General features: G+C 34.9%; 1 protein-coding gene and 1 pseudogene across 1 annotated transcript in view; one reads left to right on the top strand and one right to left on the bottom strand.

Moving 5' to 3' along the window:
* The window catches only part of RNF13 (ring finger protein 13), a 167,981-nt gene that overhangs the window by 146,499 nt on the left and 14,653 nt on the right, over positions 1 to 6,829 (top strand). The gene's annotated exons all lie outside the window — the stretch shown is intronic.
* On the bottom strand, positions 342 to 1,711 carry LOC108518283 (nucleophosmin pseudogene; annotated as a pseudogene).

Raw genomic sequence — 6,829 nt, 5'->3', positions numbered from 1 at the left:
TATAATTTTTAAAATTTTTTATTTATTTATTTTGAGACAGAGTCTCACTCTGTTGCCCAGGCTGGAGTGCAGTGGTGTGATCTCGGCTCCCTGCAGCCTCTGCCTTCTAGGTTCAAACAATTCTCCTCCTTCAGCCTCCCAAGTAGCTGGGACTATAGGCAAGGACCATCATGCCCGGCTAATTTTGTATCTTTTAGTAGAGACGGGGTTTCACTATATTGGGCCAGGCTGGTCTCGAACTTCTGACCTCAAGTGATCCACCAGCCCCAAAAGTGCTGGGATTACAGGCATGAGCCACCGTGCCTGGCCATATTTTTTTTTTTTTTTTTTTTTTTTTTGAGAATTGATCCCTTTGTTATTATGTAATGCCTCTCTTTGTGATGATTTTTCTTGCACTGATGTCTGCTCTGTCTGAAAATATGCTTACTCCCACATTTTTTGGATTAGTGTTAGCATGATATTTTTGTCAATCTCTTTACTTTTAATCTATGTATCTTACTTTTTTTTTACTTTGTTAAAATACTGAGTTTTATTTCACTGTATATTTTTGCCTCCCCACCACTTCCATGTCTGACCACCACTACTACTATGTCCTATCATAACATTCCATACATACTAAAAACCAAGCAAATGGTGGAGTTCCATCTTTAAAACTAAACAAGCATTTTGTACAACACATTTTGGCAATAGAGCCTGGACAACATTTATCAAACACAGTAGGGAAAGTTCTCACTCTGCATTATAAAAAGGACAGCCAGATATCAACTATTACAGAATTGAAATAAGATGGAACATTTTTAACAAATTGTTTAAACTATTTTCCTAAAGAGACTTCCTCCACTGCCAGATTTTGAATAGCTTCCTGGTCAGTCACCCGGAAGAATTCTTCACAAAATTGATGAACTGCTTGCATTTTAATATCTTCTACAGAACTAGGTCCTTTTCATGTTTTAGGAGTTTTTTCCTGTTTTCTGAAAGATTCTTGTCCTTTTGATCTTGGTGTTGATGGTTTTCAGTCTTTTCCATTCTGATTTGTCTTTTGTGCATTTTTGGCTGGAGTATCTCGTATAGATTTCCTCACTGGCACTTTTTCTTCAGTTTCCTCATCATCAAAACCATCATCATCGTCATTTTCATCATCATCATCTTCATCAGCAGCAAGTTGTACTTTTTTCTGTGGAATCTTTCTACCACCTCCTGGGGCAGATCGCTTTCCAGATAAACTTAAGAGTTTCACATCCTCCTCCTCTTCATCTTCTAACTCTGCATCTTCCTCCGCAGCTACTAAGTGCTGTCCACTAATATGCACTGGCCCTGAAGCACACTCCAACCGTAAGATCACTGGTGGTGTTATTTCAAGGCCCCCAGGGGAAACCATTGGCTGTACAGACATTTTCAAAGTTGCCAGTGTTGCTTTAATTGGACTGCCTTCATAATTCATTGCCTCTGCTTCAACAATATGCAATTTATCCTTTGCACCAGTTCCTGAACTGACTGTTCTTAAAGATAACTGGTGCTCATTTTCATCATTATCCACCTTAAAGTGATAATCTTTGTTGGCCTTTTGTTCACAACTGAAAAGATAGTTCTGGGGCCTCAGGGGGCTCATGTTCATGTCCATCAAATCTTCCATGGGGTGGTGGCATGCACTTAGGTGGGAGAGAAGGTGAACAGAGATAAACGACTACTGCCCCAGAGAACAGCCACGCAGGACGGGAATCACGCCAGGGTATGTGTCTTCGTATTTAAAGTGGGTTTCTTTTCAACAAAATCTAGCTGGTCTTATTTTTTGATCTGATCCACTCTGACAATCTGTCTTTTAATTACCATATTTAGGACATAGATATTTAAAGTGATTATGAATATAGTTGAGTTAATATCTATTATATTTGTCATTGTTCTGTATTTGTTGCCCCGTTTCTGTTTTTCTGCTTCAATCTTTTTTCACCATTTGTGGTTTTAATTAAGCATTTCATATGATTCCACTTTCCTTTCTTAGCATATTAATGTTATTTGTGTGTGTGTGTGTGTGTGTGTGTGTGTGTGTGTGTTTTCTTTTTTTAGTGGTTGCCCTAGAGTTTGCATTATACATTTACAACTAATCCAATTTGACTCTCAAATAACACTATACTTCTTTGTGGGTAGTGCAAGTTCCTAATAATAACAAAATATTCCTAATTTCTACCCTCCCTTATATCATTGCTGTTATTCATTTCACTTATATATGTTATACATTAATAGTATAATTGAATATATTATTAGTTATTATTTTGAATGAATTATTTGTTTGTTCACAAGTAAAATCAAATAAGAATAAGAAAAGTAGAAGTTTTATTTTACTTTTACTTATTTCTTTTCCAGGACTTTTCCTTTCTTTATGTAGATCTAAGATTTTGACCTATATCATTTTTCTTCTCTTTAAAGAACTTATTTTAACATTTCTCGCAAGTCAGTTCTGTGGGCAAAATTACCTCAAATTGTGTTTATAAAAGTTTTTATTTTTTCTTCGCCTTTTTTTTGCTTGCATTTTTTATTGTGGTAAAAAACACATAATAAATTTACAATCTTAGCCATTTTTAAGTGTACAGTTCAATAGTGTTAAGTATATTTACATTATCGTGCAACCGATCTCTAGAATTTTTTCATCGTTTAACACTTAATAAGGACTTTGTACCCACTAAACACTAACTCAGTTCCCTCATTCTCCTCTCTCCAGCCCTTGCTAACCACATTTTTGCTGTTTCTTCTCTACAATTTGACTACTTTAGATACTTCATATGAGTGGACTCATACAGTATTTGTTCTTTTGCAACTGGCATGTTTTACTTAGCATAATGCCCTAATGGTTCACCTGTGTTGTGGCATATGACACAATATTCTTTTTTTAAAAAAAAAAATTTCATAATACTCCATTTTATGGATATACCATTTTTCCTTTTCCTTTTCCTTTTCCATTCATTGTCAATAGACATTTGGATTGTTTCCACTCTACCCCTTGTCTACTATAAATAATGCTTTTGTGAACATGGGTGAAAATTTATCTTTAAGATCCTGCTTTGAATTCTTTTTGGATATATATCCAGAAGTGGGATTGCTGAATCATATTCTAATTGTATTTTGAATTTTAGAAGTATCTCCTTACTGCTTGCTCTCTGTACTACCTGCACCATTTTACATTCCCATCACCAGTGCACAAGGGCTCTCCACATGCTCGACACTTACATTCTGCTCTTTTGATAGTGGCCATTCTAGTGAGTATGAGTTGATGTCTCATTGTTTTAATTTGCATTTCCCTGATGATTAGTGATGATAAGCATCTTTTCAAGTATTTATTGGCTATTCGTATATCTTCTTTGGAGAATTTTCTATTCAAGTCATTTTCTCATTTTTAAATTAGGTTTTTGTTTTGCATTTTTTACTGTTGAGTTGTAGAAGTTCTTTATATAGTCTGGATATTAACCCCAAATCAGATACATGAGTTGCAGTTATTTTTGCCCAGTTTGTAAGTTGCCCTTTCACTCTGTCGATCATGTCTGTTTATGCACAAAAGTTTCTCGTAGTCCCATTTGTCTATTTTTTTTTCTTTTGTTGCCTGTGCTTATGGTGTCACTTCCAAGACATAATTCTCAAATCCAGTATCCTGAAGTTTTTCCCCTATACCCTATAGTTTTTTCTAGGAGTTTCATAGTTTTAGGCCTTATATTTAGGTCTTTAATCCCTTTTGAGTTAATTTTATGTAAGGTGTAGGTTAAGGTCCAACTTATTTTATTTATTTATCTATTTATTTAGGCATGTGGATATCCCAGTTTTCCCAGTACCATTTGTTAAGGAGACTGTCCTTTATTCACTGTGTCATCTTGGCATCCTTGTCAAAAGTCATTTGGCCATATATACAAGGGTTTATTCCTAGGCTGTAAATTATGTTACATTGGTGTATATATCTAGTACCATATCATCTTAATTACAGTTGCTGTGTAGGATGTTTTGAAATCAGGGAGTATGAGTTTTCCAATTTTGTTCTTTTTCAAGATTGTTTTGGCTATTTATAGTCCCTTGAGAATTTTAGGATGCTTTTTTTCTGTTTCTGCAAAAAAATGTCATCAGTATTTTGATAAGGATTACATTGAATCTGTAGATCACTGTGGGTAGCATGGATAGTTTGACAATGTTAAGTCTTTTAATCTATGAGCCTGGAATATCTTTCTGTTTATTTCTGTCTTCTTTGATTTTCTTGTGGCAGTGTTCAGTTTGTAGTGTGGAAACCTTTTACCTTCTTAGTTGAGCTTATTCCTAAGTATTTTATCCTTTTTGTTGCGATAGTAAGTGGAATTGTTTTCTTAATTTCCTTTTTTTTTTTTTTTTTTTTACAAGTCCTTTGGTTGAGGGATAATTTCCTTTGTGAATTGTTTGTTAGTGTTTAGAAATGCAATTTTTGAATTTTGCTTTTGCATCCTGTAACTTTGCTGAATTTACTGATTTTAACAGTTTTTATGGAACATGTCATCTGTGAAGGGAATTAATTTTACTAATTTTCCAATCTGTATGTTTTCTATTTCATTTTCTTGTCTAATTGCTCTGGATAGACCTCCTAGTATTGTGTTGAATAGCAGTGGTGAGTGTGGGCATCCTTGCCTTATTCCTGCTCTTAGAGGGAAAGTTTCAGTCTTCTTTTGTTGACTATGATGTTAAATGTAGCCATCTCATATATGACTTTTATTATGCTGGGGTAGTTTTTTTCTATTCCTAGTTTATTGAGTGTTTGTATCATGAGATTGTTGAATTTTGTCTGCATCAATTCAAATGATCATCTGGTTTTGTCCTTCATCTTGTTAATGTGGTGTATTAAATAGGATTATTTTCATATGTTAAACCTTCCTTTCATTCCACGAATAAGTCCCACTGGTCATGGTGTATAATCCTTCTAATGTACTGTTGAATTCAGCTGACTAGTATTTTGTTGAGGATTTTCACGTCAGTATATTTAAGGGATATTTGCCTGCAGTTTTCTTTTCTTGTGTCTCTCATGTTGGTGTTAAGGTAATTCTGACCTCATAGAATGAGTTTGGAAGTGTTGCAATTGTTTCAAAGAGTTTCTGTTTTGATTCTTTCAAAGAGTTTGAGAAGGATTAGTGTTAGTTCTTATATAAATATTTGATGGACTTCTCCAATGAATCTATCTGGTCCTGGCCTTTTTTTGTTGGGAGGTTTTTAATTACTGTTTCAATTCTTTACTAGTTATAGGTATGTTCACATAGATTTCTTATTTCTTCATGATTCAGTATTGGTTGGCTTCATGTTTCTAGGAATTTACCCATTTCTTCTAGATTATCTGGTTTCATTGTAATTTAATAGTAGCCTCATATTTCTTTTTATTTCTGTAACATCAGTTGAATGTCTTCTCTTTTGTAATTTTAGCTATTTCAATCTCCTCTCCATTTTAGTTATTGCAGCTAAGGATTTGCTAATTTTGTTTATCTTCTCAGAATACCAACTGTTGGTTTTGTTGTATTTTTTCTATATTTTTTCCTATTTGTTTCATTTATCTCCGCTCTAAGCTAGTTGTGAATTTAGCTTATTTTTCTTTATTCCTTTAAGTGTAAGGTTAAGTTGTTGATTTGAAGTCTTTCTTCCTTTTTAATAAAACTTTCCTCTTAATACTGTTTTTGTTCCATTCCATCAGTTTTGGTATGCTGTGTTTTCATTTTCATTTATCTCCAGATATTTTCTAAATTCCCTTGTGATTTCCTGTTTGACCCATTGGTTGTTTAAAACTGCATTGTTTAATTCTCATACATTTGTGAATTTGCCTGTTTTTTTGTTTTTGTTTTTTAGTTTTTTTTGGCTATTGATTTGTAGTTTCATTGTGCTGAGGATGGAGAATTTATTTGTATGACTTCAATCTTCTTACATTTAAGGCTTTTTTTGTGGTCTAACATGTAGTCTCTCTTGGAGAATATTACATGTGCACTTGAGAAGAATGTGTATCCCCTGTTGTTGGGTGGAGTGTTCTGTTTATGTTTGTTAGTTCCAATTGGTCTAAAGAGTTATTCAAGTCATCTGTGTCTTCTGTTTGATCTTCTGTCTGGTTGTTCTATTCTTACTGAAAGTGGGGTAATTGAAGTCGCCTGTTAGTATTGTGTTGCTGCTCATTTCTTCCTTCAGTTTTTTTTTTTTTTTTTTTTTTTTAAGGTGGAGTTTCGCTCTTTTGCCCAAGCTGGAGTGAAGTGGTGCAATCTTGGCTCACTGAAACCTCCTCCCCCTGGGTTTAAGCGATTCTTCTGCCTCACAGTCTCCTGAGTAGCTGGGATTATAGGCACCTGCCACTACACCTAACTAATTTTTTATATTTTTAATAGAGATGGGGTTTCACTGTGTTGGCCAGACTGGTCTCCTGACCTCTGGTGATCCACCTGCCTCGGCCTCCCAAAGTGCTGGAATTACAGGTGTGAGCCACCGCACCTGGTCATCTTCCTTCAGTTCTGTCAGTGTTGCTTCACATATCTGACTGCTTTGATGTTAGATGTGTATATATTTATTGTTATATCTTTTTGGTGAATTTACCATTGTATCATTATATAATGTCCCCCTTTTCCTCTTATGATAGTTTTTTTCCCTTAAAGTCTATTCTGTTTGATATATGTATGGCTGCTCCTGCTCTCCAGTTTCTCATTTGCATAGAATATCTTTTCCACCTTTTCACTTTTAGCCCATGTGTATTTTTTGTTTATTTTTTTGAGAAGGAGTCTCGCTCTGTCGCCCCGGCAGGAGCACAGTGGCATGGTCTCGGCTCAACTGCAACCTCCACCTCCTCAGTTCAAGCAGTTCTCTT

The sequence above is a fragment of the Rhinopithecus bieti genome, unplaced genomic scaffold (assembly GCF_001698545.2).
Source record: "Rhinopithecus bieti isolate Rb0 unplaced genomic scaffold, ASM169854v2 scaffold_42565, whole genome shotgun sequence".
In the NCBI taxonomy this organism is placed as follows: domain Eukaryota; kingdom Metazoa; phylum Chordata; class Mammalia; order Primates; family Cercopithecidae; genus Rhinopithecus; species Rhinopithecus bieti.
The sequence above is the reverse complement of the archived record's forward strand: the minus strand, read 5'-3'. Positions and strand labels throughout refer to the sequence as shown.